Consider the following 15920-nt stretch of genomic DNA (forward strand, 5'->3'; position numbering starts at 1 on the left):
TTTAAAAACCTTTTAAATTTAAATTAAATTGTAATTCAGAGGCTCTTGTCAGGAAAATTGTATCTTCTTTTTTTTCTCATCCTTTTCTATAGTACCAGTTGATAAGTTTTCAACACAATTTTACTTTTTACTTTGAGATAATATGAGAGTGACTTACATAACTTCGTATGTTATATTCTATTAAATATTTATAATCTATTGACTAGGCTAATCAGATTTAGCAATAGAAATATAGGACACCCAGTTAAATTTGAATTTCAGATAAATCATGGAATTTTAAAGCTCATTTGGGACATAGTTTCCCATGTTTACTGATTGTTTACCCAAAATTTGAATTTAATTTGGTGTCCTGTATGTTATCTTACAATCGTACTTGTTGATTTGTTCAAATTTTCTAGGAAACATAATTCTAAAACTAAGAAAGGGGCCACAATAGGAACCCATTCTGACATGATGAATTATTACATATAGCGAGATATACTGAAGGCTAGAGAATATCCATCAAAAGTAGCATATTCACAGAGTAAAACACAATTTGGGATGACTTAATCCCTATCCCATGGTCATAAAAGTGTTCATCGATTGAGTATCTGTGACACTCAAGTATCTTTGAAGTTGGGTTGGCAGCTCCTATGCCCAAGAGAGAAATGCAGCGATGGATATGATGCAGTTATTTAGGTACAAAGAGAAGAGGCCTAAAACAGAAACGTAAAGACCCCTGCATGTAAGGGGTGGCAGAAGAAGACTACTTCAGAAAGAGACTGTGAAAGGGCATCAAGGGGAGGAAGACAGGAAGAAGCATTCTCCACTGAACACTCCCCACTGAAATAAGCCACAGTGCTTGAGAAGATGGCTACTTCTAAGACAAGGGAGGTAAGGAAAGATTCAAGATAAGCTTGAAATATTGGTGGTATTGGAGATAGGTACTGAAAAGATGATGTAGAAATGCCATAAGGATCCAGGAGCCAACATGAAGGGACTCCCATAAACCCAGACAATAGTAATATACTAGAATTCATTAAATAAAAGTTGATTCCACGAGTTTCTACTGACAATAATAGAAGATAGGTAGATAGATATATAGATAGATAGAGGAGAAGGGAAACTTGTTCCTTAACAGCGAGGTGCTGATTAATAAACATAGAAAGAATGATGGAATCACTACTGTGCAACCATAACTGTAAAAACTGATTGAAGAAAGAATCAAGGGTGAGTGTAGAGGTTAAATGAGGTTCAGTCTATTTACATAATATCAAGTATCTCCTCACAAACTACTATTACAGTTCATCTTCCTTATTCACAAATTCCACATTTGTGAATTCACCTGCTCCTTAAAAGGAGGCAACCCCTTGGGGCGCCTGGGTGGCGCAGTCGGTTAAGCGTCCGACTTCAGCCAGGTCACGATCTCGCGGTCTGTGAGTTCGAGCCCCGCGTCAGGCTCTGGGCTGATGGCTCGGAGCCTGGAGCCTGTTTCCGATTCTGTGTCTCCCTCTCTCTCTGCCCCTCCCCCGTTCATGCTCTGTCTCTCTCTGTCCCATAAACGTTGAAAAAAAATTAAAAAAAAAAAAAAAAAAAAAGGAGGCAACCCCAAGTTCAACACTCACAGCATTTTTTCAGTCATTCATGGATATGCACCAAAGGGTAAAAAGTCTGAAGTCCCCAATGTGCACATTCTCATCTGAGGTTGAACAGGGCAATACTCTGCCTTCTTATTTCAGCTGTCGTTCTGTAAACAAGAGTCTTTTTCAAGGTATATTTATTGTCAGGTTTTTGTATTTTTGTGCTTTTTATTGGTTGTTTTGCTGTTTTTAAATTTTTTTTTAAAGTTTATTTATCTTGTGAAAGGAGAAAGAAAGCACACATGCAAGCAGGGGGAGAGGCAAGAGAGAGAGGAGGATGAGAATTCCAAGTAGACTTCGTGCACTGTCAGCACAGAACCCGCAAACTGGGGCTCGAACCAGCAAACTGTGGGGTCACGACCTGAGCTGAAATCAAGAGTTGGATGCTTAACCAAGTGAGCTGGTTATTTTGCTGTTTACCTTGTCTCCAAAGTGAAAGTCTTAAGGGTGAGAACATTATAATGTGACTCGTGGAGAAAACACTGTTAGATAAGTTTCTTCAGGCATGAATTACAATGTTGTCCATGTGTTCAATTAATGTTAATGAGTTGACAACATATATTGAGTAAAGTGTCTTTGAATAAACAAATGGAAATACTCATAAAACAAAGTTATGGATTGATTGGTTGATGAAAATGTTATGATTAGAGGCTCTCAGACACTTAACCCTGTATTTCCTTTGGAAGCAATGTTCAGTACTTGCTAACTCAGTGTTCACAGAAAGTCTATAACACATAACTATTTTGAATAATGACACTCAACTGTTACTACAAAGAGAGAAATAATAAGCATACAGTGGAGATAAGCTTTAACCAATTGATCCAAATTAATATCACTAGTAAGGAGCAAATGGACATTATGGTCCACCAGATCTGATATTCTGAAAAGCAGATAACATTCCTCATGCAGTACATCCAGCCCAAAATGTTTAAAGTTGAATTGAATATGGAGGAAACGAGAGAACTCTCACAAGGTAAAAAGCATTTTATAAAACAATTCGTTTATGTTCTTAAAAAACGTCAATGGCTTAAAAAAATCAAAGAAAGATTGAGGAACTTGTCCATATTAAATAGACTACCAGAGTTATGCAAATGCATTGTGCAATTCTTCACAAAAGTCTGTACAAAGAAAGAAGCCATAAACTTCATTAAGAAAATGGACTGTATTTGGTAACAGTTTTATACCAATACTTAGTTCCTGAATTTGATCATTGTACTGTGGAGATGTACAAGAATATTTTTGTTCTTAGGAAATACGTATAGAAGTGACATGGGGTAATGGGAAGTATGTAACTTTTGCTGAAAACATTCAGGAAAAAACTTGGTATATATTATCTACCTATCATCTATTGAGAAGAAGAGACAGGACAAAAGAAACGACATATTACAAACAGGTGATTCTGGGTAAAGGGAATTATTTACATAATTCTTGCAACTTTGGTTTGTTCAGAACAATTTCAAGACACACAGTTTTTAAAAGGATGGGAAGGAGGCTCAGACCAGTGTGCTGTCAGAGGAGTCTGGGGAAGAAGAAATCGTCCATAGTGTCATATGCTACAGAGGTGAGTGAGGTTGGGGATTTAGGTTAGATTTAGCCAGCGGGGAGTTGCTAGTGATGCTAATTTCCATGGGTTTGTAGACATAGAAGGCTGCTTGTCATGGGTGCAAATGAAGTGGTGTGTGGAAATACAGACACCAAACTCTAGAAGTTTAGCTGTTAAAAGGAATACAGTAAGAGGTGGAATGAGGGACGGAATTGTGGTTTTTGTTTGATTGTAAATTGGAGAGGTGTAAGCATTTTTAAATAGGGATGGGGACCCACCCTTGGCATGTGAGAGAGAGGGGGCCAAGCTGAAGACAAATGGAAAGGAAATAATAATTGAAAAGGGAGAGTTCTCATGAAAAATAGAAGCCGCAATGAAAAGCACAGAGAGGATAGGAGGCAATGTTGAACTCTGCTTAATTAACTGGAAAATGAATCTTTTTAAAAATCGGCACGGTGTCATGATATTTTTTAGGTTTTCTTAGGAAATGTCAGTTTATGAAATCCCTTAGGTTATGATAAAGAGAGTAGTATATTAATATAGAGAATATTTTTTATTTTTAAAAATTTTTTAAATTTATTTTTTTAATTTTTTTTTTAACATTTATTTACTTTTGAGACAGAGAGAGACAGAGCATGAGCAGGGGAGGGTCAGAGACAGAGGGAGACATAGAATCCGAAACAGGCTCTAGGCTCTGAGAGGTCAGCCCAGAGCCCGATGCGGGGCTCGAACTCACGGACCGCGAGATCATGACCTGAGCCGAAGTCGGACACCCAACCGACTGAGCCACCCAGGCGCCCCTAATTTTTTAAATTTCTTAATTGATATTCAAGTTAGTTAATATGCAGTGTAGACTTGGCTTCGGGAGTAGAACCCAGTGATTCATCGTTTACATATAACAGTGCCCATCATTTAATCCACCCCCACCTGGAGCCATCAGTTTGTTCTCTGGATTTAAGAGTATCTTTGGGTTTGCCTCCCTCTCTGTTTTTATCTTATTTTTTCCTTCCCTTCCCCTATGCTCATCTGTTAAGTTTCTCAAATTCCACATATGAATGAAATCATATGAGATCTTTCTGACGGACTTATTTTGCTTTAAATTAAAGGCGCTGCAGTATGCTTTCAAATCTGGAAAAAAAGCAATAATTTATCTTTACTACTGTGAAAAAACATAAGGATGTTTATGGAAGTCATATGTCCTAGCATCTTTTCTATTGTCTCTAAAATATCTCCCCTGTGAACGTGTCCATTCTCCGGATATCAGCTCTGGTTTCAGGCCCACACTTCTAACTGCCTTCCAAAGTTTGACATTTGGATGTTTCACCTTACATGCCATAATCTTCCTCCCCAGACCTGCTTCTTTCCATTTTTTTAGTAGGTAGTTGAGATGAAAAATAACATGGCACAAAGTATTTTGATAGACATGGTGTTTTTTAAGTGAACGAATAATTGCATAATGCATTCTTCCACTTTTCCAGGGTGCCAGGACAGGAATCATGCGTTCCAAAGAGAAGAAAAGTATCCCATTTAATTTATTTTTTGGCCACACACCTAATTGGGGAGGTGATGATGCAGCATTTATGGAGTAGCCTAAAAAACAAACAACACTAAGTGTGAAGTCTACTTTAAAGTCTCATTAAATGCTAAGGGAATTGTTAAAATTTCAAACCCATAATGAAAATAATCAACCTTGGTGCTTGTGCTCGAATCTGAGCTGCAATCGAACAAATGGAACTACTTTGGCCGCATGTGACATAGATTTGCTAGCACCAGCTCCATAATAACCCCGAGGAACTTTTCGAAAGTTTAGGCAGATTATGGGATGTAAATACTAACCAGTGAAACAGCTCTCACTGAAAATGGTAACAGTGAGTTCAATATTTCTGTTTGTGTGGGAACAGGAAGAAGTGGTAGGGGAAAACTGAAAAAAAAAAAAAAACAAAAAAAGAAAGGGAAGTCAGGGACAAATATTTCTCTAGGAAAAATAGAAAAGCAGGATCTTCTTTTTTTTTCTGGTATTATGTACCAGAATGTTAGTTGTATTAACTCTCTGCTTATTCTTCTTTGAGTTGTTGGGACCAAAGCCATGTGACATTTACTCCACAGTTTCTTTGTATGCTACATTTTTTTATTTTCCTTGGACAAAAGCCCATGGCAACTCACTTGATTGGGGCAACACATACACAAGCTTTTAGAATCTCAGAATCATCAACTATAAAGGGGATCAGATTATTTTAGTAGTAAATTAGGTTAAGCTGTGTTTTTAGAAAGAGATGTACTTATAATTTTTGCTACGGGGTCATACTTGAATGGGTAGTTGTATGAGAAATTGCTATAACTTTTGTTGCTGTTATTTCTCCAAGACATATATATATATATATATATATAGATAGATAGATAGATAGGTAGATAATGTTAATCTTGTTCTTCTAGAGTTGCAGTCCTTTTTCTTAATGTCCTCCTATGATCTGGGTCCACTAGCATTTGTGGAACCACTTCGAAAAGACATTAACTCCGAGAGACACAACAGCTACAGTTTAAATACGCGAGCAGATCCACCGAAAAATTCTCATTCATAAAATAAATGGTGCTGTGTAACAAGTTCATGTGACTGTGGAAATTTGAAAAATGTGTTATTGCTTGGGTCATTTCAAAAACCATGATTTGAAAAAATATGGTGTGAGTTGTAATTCTTTCTAATTAAAAACCAGGCAAGCCCTTAGGTGGGAGTCACAGTGAGCTGCCCTGAGTTTTTCCCAAGCCTAACAAAAGAAAGAAGGACCGGCCACCGCTTGTGCCTGCCAACCGTGCATTGTTCAAGGAATCAAAATAAAGAGGCAACGGGGTCAAGGGTGAGGAGCTCATATTTCCACTCTACATGACCCCGTCTCGGGGCTGGGGTGCTCTTGTCATCTGTTTCTGAAGGTCTCTCAACACAAGACTCTCCTCCAGCCGTTTTGGCAAACTCCTGTGTGGACTATGCCGGTGATTAATGAAAAGGGCTCACAGGAGACCTTCTTAAAATGCTTTGGACAAAAGGGTCCTCAGCACGAAGGCTCCACAAGAATACCTGCAGACATTACTGTCTTGAGAATATCGTGGAAATATCTGTGTTTTCCACCAATTCTACCTTTTTACAACATATCAAGTAACTTGATTAATGGTATGCCACTTTCCATTCTTGTTACAGGCTGTCACCAGAATACTTAAACTTTCACACTTCATGTCGTTGCAGAATACTTGGTTGTTTTTCATGTTATTTTCATTATTTGAAGTATTAGGTGACCACTGGGTTGAATTCCGAAACTCCATTTAGTCCACAAATAGTGGAAAATTATAATCATGTTCCGGCAAATAAAATGTAGACGTATAAGGCAATTTTTACGAAAATCTGAGAAGGGAGAACACAAATTATGAATACTATCCTTGTGACATGGTAGGCACCTGAATAAAAAGCACACAAAAGTATACTCCGTTATAATCCACACCTTGTGATTATCACATACACGCTGGCTGCTTTGCTAGAAATTTCTCAAGAGATTATAAGAGATATTAATGAAAATCCAAAAGTGATTTTAAAAGATTTTTCCCCCCAAATACTTACAAGACAGTGAAATTAAACATGCTGTGGCTATTATTTTTTCCAGTGGTTTGGGACAGTGAAATAAGACATGGGCTCTAGTTCTAAGAGCTATCAGGGGTCCAATTTCTGGAAACCCTAACGTCTAATGCCTAACCTACAACTGTACTGATTAGGACAGTGTTTCACCAATTCCGCACTGTTCACACTAATGAGCCTGCAGAAAACTAGGAATTATCAGTTAAAGCTGCTGTTAAGCTGCTCCCCTCACAGTATATCAGCTGCACGACTTTCTTACTATCCTACAATTCAATATAGCATCTCCTGAAACAGTCGGCTTCTAGTTAACATACACATTTGTTGTGGAAGAAGGAAGGAAAGGAGAGGCAATATTTGTCTATGACCATGAGTGTAAAATGCCTCCAACCAAAAGTTGTTGCTTCAAATAGCACATTCTATCAAATAACATCCCTTTACTTTGTCTGCATAGAATTTTATAGGAATATACTTTTGACCAAATGCAAAACCTTTCCTCCCATTTTCTGTGCTTACTCGTTTTTCAGAGCCAACAGTGTTCAGCTTTCCTAACCGCTGAAGTGTAAATCACAACTGGGAGACTATTGAGGCGATTTGGGCCAAACTGCAGAGAAACAAGAGAAAAAGGGTAAAAACACGTCTTTTCATTAAATTTCATTAAATTTAAATTTAGATAACTAGGAACAAGGCAGCTATTTCCTGTTTTATCCAGGTGTTTAACCTCCAAAATAACCATGGCTGTTGAGAAGTCATGTCTGTGTTTTGAGAAGTGCAGTCACACTTTCCAGATAAACTAAATTATGATTACAGAATAGCCTTTTTGTTGAGAGATTCACTGCAAATTTCAGGTTGCTGAAAAACTGATACCAAGGGGAAGGTTAACACAATACATACATACAAGCAGAGGGAAATGAAAATCTTTTTTTCAAAACCGTTACAAGGCCTCTTTGCTTCTTTCCAGGAACTGTCAGTCAAATATAAAGTTCCAACCCCTGTCCTTCTTTTCCTCCGAAATGATTCTTTGATCATATCCATCTACATGCTCCTCACACCTCTTCCTCCAGCACCCCCTCCTGCACCCCCACCTGTGTCTCTTACTCTCTTGTCTGTCCCTCGTAGGTTAAGTGGCAGGGTGGTTTGAGGGGTAAGAACCTGACCTCGTGCCTCCAGGTCTGAAATTTGGCTTTCTCGTTTACCAGCTGTGTGTGCTCAAACTATTTAACCTCTCTAGGCCCTGTTTCTTCAAATGTAAAATGGAGATCAAAATAGTATCTACATTGCAAGCTTGATAAGAGAGTTAAAGTGTTAATTTATGTGAAGCATGGAACACGGTAGGCATTAAATTATTACTAGGGCCACTTGCATGCAGGTGTCTCCCACATAACCTCCTTGGAGGCAGGGGCCCAGGTTTCTTTTTCTTTTTAAAAAACTCCTGAGTTACCCGTTTCAGTGTTCAGTAGTCCGAGCTCTTAAACGAGTAGCGAACGAAGGAAAGAATAAAGGGGAATGGATTGCAATGGTTAGAAGTCTAATCATCTGACGAGAGTTGATTCTGTCTCAGACAGATTTTGCTCTGCTCTCTCATCTTTGCTTCCATTTCTCCACTTTCCATTTGCTTCCGCCTGGAATTCACTCTGACCTGTCTGCAGCCTGAACCCAAAGTCGGAGCACAGCTTTCCAAGCTGATAGGTCCTTCTGGAAAGAGGGGAGGGATGATAAGTGGGAACTCACATCAGGAACATATACATCCCACTATGTTTCTATGTGAATTTCAATATGAAAACCTACAACATTTTCAAGATCTTGAAACTGATTCTCTGTGACGTTTACAGAAGGAAAAAAGAATTTTACTTCCAATACAAACTTTACATTTGGGCATGGAATCACTTCTTATTAACAAGGAGATAAAATTCTGCAGAGAGAGAGGGCCAACTGCTTGTCACCTCTAGAGATGATCTCTATTTCAGCCAAAGAAATGATTATATGGATAAGTTTAACTTTGAAAACAGACATAATACCAGGCCCGGATCTTTATGTCGGGGGCTTCTGTTGGCAGTCACTCACATCACCTTGATCAGTGAACCCGATCATATTTGCGTGTTCTAATCACTGCCTTGACAGAACAAGATAAGCACCTGTAGCGATTTTTAAAAGACATTTGCTCCCTTTATCTGCAAACTGTCAGCACCCTTGCTTTAAAGCACGCTTGCCTTGCCCAATATAGATTATTAGTCTGAAGATTTGAATTAGCGGGATGTTAAAAAGTGCCAGCAGCTAAAGTAAAGAAATGCACCATTTTCACTGCCCACGCTAGGGCTGGTGCCACTGGCCACAGGAGTTAATAAACAAGTATGTTCCTAGAGATGGTCTTCAATTTTAAAATGCTGGCCCCAGCAAAATTCCTCATTGCATGTATTAATGGCAATTGATGTCAACAATGAAGGAAGGCCATGATAATTATTTGGCCGGCTACCGAGCTTATTTGAGGTGTAAACAAAATACCTTTCATGAACTCCAGATTGACTTTCCACTTTACAAACATTATCCCCTGTTTACTTGCTAGCCTTTATAACATAAACATTGCTGTATCATACTATTAAAAGGAGCTCTCTGCTCAGGAAACTCAAGGTAATATCATCTAGCATTTTGGCATTCTCCCGAAGAATTAGTGCCTAGGGGAGGCCAAACAGAACATTAGTGAGGATTAATAGAATTTTTGAGTGAGCCTTCTTTTTCCCTCCTCTCTCTGTCCCTGCTTTTATGTGTTAACCTTCAAATTATTTTAGCATGTCTTTTGTGTGTGTTGAATTATTTAAAGTGGTGTATTTTTCAGTATCTAGCCAGTAGATTGTTTATGACGGCTTCACATTTTTTTTTCAACAGCCACACTATATTTAAATTTCGATGCTTCGATATTGCTATATTTTAAACTTGGTTTAAAGTCCAAGCAGTTATGAGATATGTCTTTTTTGTTTTTAATTTTTTTTTAACGTTTATTCATTTTTGAGACAGAGAGAGACAGAGCATGAACAGGGGAGGGGCAGAGAGAGAGGGAGACACAGAATCTGAAACAGGCTCCAGGCTCTGAGCTGTCAGCACAGAGCCCGACGCGAGGCTTGAACTCACGGACCGCGAGATCATGACCTGAGCCGAAGTCGGCCGCTTAACCGACTGAGCCACCCAGGCGCCCCGAGATATGTCTTCTTAAAAATGTGTTCTCTCCAGGCACATTGATTTAATAGTTTTGCTGACTGTCTCACAGGGCACTTAAACCATCCTCAAACATCTCTGGGATTTGATAAGAGATAGATTAAGAAACCCTCACAGGTTCTTGGGTGGCTCAGTCAGTTGTGCATGGGACTTGATTTTGGCTCAGGTTATGATCTCACAGTTGTGGGATCGAGCCCTGTGTCAGGCTCCTCACTGAGCGTGGAGTCTGCTTGGGATTCTCTCTCTCTCCCTCTGTCTCTGCTCTTCCCTTTCCCCTGACGCTTGCACACTCTCACTCTTTCTTAAAATAAATAAACGAACATTAAAAAAGAAACTCTTATAAAGAAGTTTCCTGCACCTCACAAATGGTGTGATGTTTTGTAAGTAACTTGTCTGTGTCTGCATCTAATAAATAATGGACTTAAGCCAGATGATTCTGTGAGTTGCTTCCACGCTGGAGTGATATTAGACACTGTAGGGGACAGGAAGTCTGAGGCCCTACCTCTTGCGGTTTGAGTGGCTCCATAATTGAAATTGGAGGGAAGAATGGGCTTGAGAGTGAAGCAGTTTATGTAGCATAAAGCTTTCTGCATAAAAAGCATCAGATATAAAATAAAACATATAAGCCACACCGTTCCGATGAGGTTTCCCTCTTCAACAATATGGTTATTTTTTAAAGCTCAAACTGTAGACTCAGGCACATTCCAATCCAACACCCTATGCAAAGTGGCCATAAAATGGATTGAATAAACATGCTTCTGAAGCACTTTTAAGAATCAAGTAAGGTGAAATCCTTGTCATGTTCTCTGTTTTCATTAAAATAAAAGTACTTTGATTTCCTGCTTATTAACATGGTCACAATTTTTTTTTTTTTGGTTGTAAATTGCTCAGAAAGCCAGTGATATTCCAAAATATTTTAACAATTCCTGTCTAAATATGTCAACTACAGCCCTTAGTTAACAGTTCTATCAGGCATCTACTCTTTCTCACACTAATAAGACTGGTGGAATTGTTTTCCTAATTTAATTCAACCCCGCCACACCAGTGCAATTGTCTGATTCCCAGATCTTTCAGTTAGCTGCAGAACTGAAGTTCTTGGTTAAGTCGAAACTATTATACACATAAGTTGCCATAAATAATGATTCATTGAGAAGAATGTGGGTCATAAACATAAAGAATATAATATAAAAGACAGTTTCAAACATATGTTGCTTCATTTCTGTTCAAATAGTCTGGATAGCCTGTTAAGATGCTCCAACTTCCTGTAATAGAGAGTGAAATGAACATTTTTCTACAAAATGTGTCCCTCTTGGTTATTTAATGTAGCAGAACAATAGCAAAATAAAATACCAGCAGAATATCTGATAATTTTTTATTGAGGAAACAGGGAAGTTAGGATGAAATGTAGGACTCTTCAAGTTAACAGGAAAATACACTTATAGCTTTCAGGCCCACCTCAAGATCCTCTGCCATTTATCAAAAAATCTCTTCAATTTTCAAAGGCCTTCTAAAGACCTCCTGGGACTATAAACAAAGGCTATATTGTATCCTTGGCTGAAGCTTGTTAAGTGGCTCATGAATAATACTAAATGCATCCTCCCCATAAATCTCCTTGATGTAGGACTACTGTTATCCAGCCACAAACTTCACTGACATTCATCATAAACTTGGAGATGGGAGGTTTGCCATATGCACCCAAAACCACTACTTCCAATGTCCCATCCGTGTGATTCTCTTGAAGTCAGAGAAAGGAGAGATACTGACACTTTTTTTAGTGCAATATGTTGAAAACACTTCTAATAGTCTTGTCCTGCTCTTTCAGACCAATGATTTAAGGTGATGAATTATCGGAACTTACATTTGCAATAGCATCTCATTCAGAGAGACTGGAAAGAATTGAGCGTTGCGAAGACTGTTTTAGATTCTAGGCATTTATTCTTTAATTTTTTTAAAAGAGAAACCCACAAATAATGTCTTTAGATAATCTATAGAAGGTGGCAACAACTTGGAGGTGTTTCTTCTAACGAACAACCTGTTTTGGCCACCTGTTTGTGACAAAAACAAAAGAAGAAATGGATGGCAGGTAGAACCTGGTGCATCTTAGTGATGTCCTCTGTAGAGCGGAAGGGGAAGTCTAGGCAGAAGTCACCTGTTTTTTTTTAAATTTTTTTTAACGTTTATTTATTTTTGAGACAGAGAGAGACAGAGCATGAACAGGGGAGGGGCAGAGAGAGAGGGAGACACAGAATCGGAAGCAGGCTCCAGGCTCTGAGCCGTCAGCCCAGAGCCCGACGCGGGGCTCAAACTCACGGACCGTGAGATCATGACCTGAGCCGAAGTCGGACGCTCAACCGACCGAGCCACCCAGGCGCCCCAGAAATCACCTGTTTAGAGTCCCTCTATGGTGAGCAGGATTTGGTGGGAAGTCCAGTGTCACTTGAAGGAACATTACTCACCTTTTTTTCTCAAAAGTATACTTATCATGTAAAACTACATCATTTCAAGAAAGGCAGGATTTATTTAATACCTCACAAGGCACTCTTGACTTTCAGGGTAAGCATAAACAACATTGGGCACTTTCAATAGGTCAAAGAAGTGAAAGACCGTGTAAAATGTGTTTCATTCACCATCCTGCGATTTAGATCTTCTAGGAAAATATTTTAATTCCTACAGTAATAATTTAGTGATGTCATTGTTCTTTTGGGGACAATGGATAAAGTTATATTTGCTCTTCAGTTTGTTAATGCTCACACAGAGAATGGGACTTTCTGAATGCCTTCGTCTCAGTACCTCTTCACAGTGACTATAAAGCAAGTGTCTATTTATTTAGACAGGTGCATATCAGCCTCCAATTTCATATGCATATAAATTGTGTTTAGTTCTTCTAGAAGTCAGAGAATGTAGCTTATCTGCTTGTCAATGTACTATAGGCTAACTATATATAACTTTATAATATAACTATGATAGATAAGTCTTCAACATTCAGTAGGCTTTTATTGTAACGACTTAAAATGACAATTAAGATGGGTTTGCTGGTGTTTAAAAAAGAAACAGGTCCAAAACGGAGTCAGCTGTGCTAAATGCCCTCAGCAAACCAAGACTTGGTACCTAACCTAATTGCAGTTTTATTTTTTCCCAGTAATCGTATCTTAACCCAGTCAATCTGAAATTTCCTGGTCAGCAATAGTAAGGAAACCTGCCTGACAGATCCCTCCTGTCCCGCCCCCCAGAAGATGAGGTAAGCCTCTCTTTCTTTGCCCCTGCCCCCTTCTGTTTATTAAATTCTTCCATTTTGTACAGCTTTTTGGATCTCCTCTCAATTTGCTAGATGGGATGCTCCCCAATTCATGAATTGTTGAATAATGCCAATTTGACTTTCAAGTTTACTCAGTTAAATTATGTTTTTTTTAATGCTAGTATAGACCAAGAATATTAGATTAACCAACTGAAAGTTATTTTATTATCGGTAAGTGTTTCCAGACCTGGAGTTTGGGAGATTTAGGTGGAACCATTTAAGAACACATTTGAAACATGGAAATATTATTGTTGTTGTTATTGCTGTTCTTGTTTATTGTTCACTAAGAGAATTTATGAATGCTAAAAATCAAAACAGTGTTTATTTGAATAGATGGTTGCTAGAGGAATATTCTGAATTCAATAGCAAACAATTCTTAGAAATCTCCCCTGACATTGACCATGGTCAGTGATTAGTACTTAGTTTAAACTCCAAATCTATAGTGTTAAAAATCTATATTTAGTGTTTAAATATAGCGTTTAAAATCTCTACATAAGAAAAATGTTGTAGAAGATTGAATACTTTAATCAAATACTTTATAGAATTGTGAATTAAATAAAGCATATAAATTATAAAATCAAAAAATAAGGACCCGTAATTCTATCCTCCAGCCCCCTTCCTCCAAAAAAAATTTTAAAAAATTAAAAAAAAAATAAAACTCATTCAGGGGAAGTCTTCCAAACTTATGCTCATGGGCATTGAAGGTCATATTTTGCATCATTGGCCAAGTATGTCAAACTTGACATGCAATGTCAGCTGCATTCCAAAAGAAAAGAATATTCTGTTGATACAGCTGTAGCAGGATATGCTTTCTTCCTACAGAAGCAATTGTCTTCTTATTGAAAATAATGGAACTATGGGAGATAATGTCTCCAACAAACTTGAGGTGTATCCAGTGTATATCTAAATATCACAAAATAAAAATGAACTTTTTGCTCACTACATTTGTCTTCTTAATAGTTTGTGTGAATTCATGTAAATGCCTGAGTAGGTTACATCTGCATTGTAACTTTTGGTTTGTTATTTGCCTGAAAGTGGTGATGATGTTATTAAGACCTCTAAAACTGGACAGTGTTTATTCTCCATTAATAATAGCTAGTACTGACACTTAGAAAGTTTTCATTGTCCAAGAGCAGAATATGGTAATTTTTTTTTCTGCAAAGTTCCAGATAGTAAGTATTATAGGCTCTCAGAGGCATCTAGTCTGTTCGGCAAATATAACTTTGTTGTTGTAGCATAAAGGCAGTCATAGATAATATATATATGAAGGAGTGAGACCCTGCTCCAATAAAACTTTATTTATAGGCACTGAAATGTAAATTTCACATAATTTTCACATGTCACAAAATATTATTCTTCAATTTTTTTTCCCCAACCAATTTAAATTATGAAAACCAATTACAGCTGGCAAGATGTACAAAAACAAAACCAGGCACTGGGCTGCATTTGGCCAGTGGGTCAGAGTTTGCCAATCCCTGTCCTAGAGGAATGTTTGGACAGACATTCACTCCACAGTTTGACTCATTTTATGTTATTTTTGGTGTAATATTTTGGTTCTCTGGAAGAATCAGCTTTATATATTTCTTCATACTGAATGTCAGAGAATAATAATTTTCTTTGAAGATCAGGAATGCAGAAGAAAAACAGTGAAGAAGAGGTGAGAAACTAAGCTAAAAAAAAAAAGAAGGCAAAGTCACTTGAATTTTGTTTTTCCAAAGGAAAGCTGTTTTTTGATATTTGACAGTCTCTCAATAATGATGTTGCAACCTTGAGACTCTCTGGAGAAATGTGAAAGTGACACCTTCTATAATGTGTTCATTACTGTGTTACGTTTGTTAAGAAAATTAACATAGGGGCGCCTGGGTGGCGCAGTCGGTTAAGCGTCCGACTTCAGCCAGGTCATGATCTCACAGTCCGTGAGTTCAAGCCCCGCGTCGGGCTCTGGGCTGATGGCTCAGAGCCTGGAGCCTGTTTCCGATTCTGTGTCTCCCTCTCTCTCTGCCCCTCCCCCATTCATGCTCTGTCTCTCTCTGTCCCAAAAATAAATAAACGTTGAAAAAAAAAATTAAAAAAAAAAAAAAGAAAATTAACATAATCTGGACAAAATGAAAACTAGCAGTTAGCATATTAGCAAATTTCAGCATATTTCTGAAAGTGTAAAATTGAAGTAAAAGTTTATTTTCTCAAAATACTACTAAAATATGATAAACATGTTGATATGAAAGAGGTTTCTAATTATTATGTACAATTATCATAAGCATTGATATTTATGTTAACTCTAGAAGAAATTTTTAGTTCTATGACCTTAGACAAGTTACTTAACTTCATTAAGCCACAGTTTATTCCTATGGAAAATAGGTATAATTTTACCTACTATATAGGGATTTTTTCAATGTTTAAATAGGTAATACAGTTAAAGTGTTTAGTATGGTTGTAACATGGAAAGAATAAATGTTCAATAAGTGTTAGTAATTATTATAAATAAAATGATATCACTTTTTCATTTTTTAGCATTTTATTTGAAAATAGTGCATGGGAATAATAAAACTGTTATGTACAGTCTTATAATATTTACCTGTCCTTCGCACCAAAAGACTTAACCTATAGAGGAAACCACTTGTAACAATTGTAACTGTT

At 37.6% G+C, this 15920-nt stretch overlaps 1 long non-coding RNA gene across 2 annotated transcripts; it reads left to right on the plus strand.

The window, feature by feature from the left end:
• Positions 1 to 228: 228 nt before the first annotated feature.
• LOC147577218 (uncharacterized) lies at positions 229 to 13936 on the plus strand. 2 transcript variants are annotated; one of them, XR_015240037.1, is made up of 7 exons: positions 229 to 873; positions 1846 to 2066; positions 3069 to 3180; positions 4641 to 4725; positions 5874 to 6014; positions 7306 to 7406; positions 13128 to 13936. It is a non-coding gene; the product is annotated as an uncharacterized LOC147577218 (long non-coding RNA). The 2 variants fall into 2 exon arrangements; XR_015240038.1 differs by having other exon boundaries at positions 1846 to 2014.
• Positions 13937 to 15920: the final 1984 nt, after the last annotated feature.

This window comes from Puma concolor, chromosome C2 (genome assembly GCF_028749965.1).
Source record: "Puma concolor isolate L17-30 chromosome C2, mPumCon1.1.hap2, whole genome shotgun sequence".
In the NCBI taxonomy this organism is placed as follows: Eukaryota; Metazoa; Chordata; class Mammalia; order Carnivora; family Felidae; genus Puma; species Puma concolor.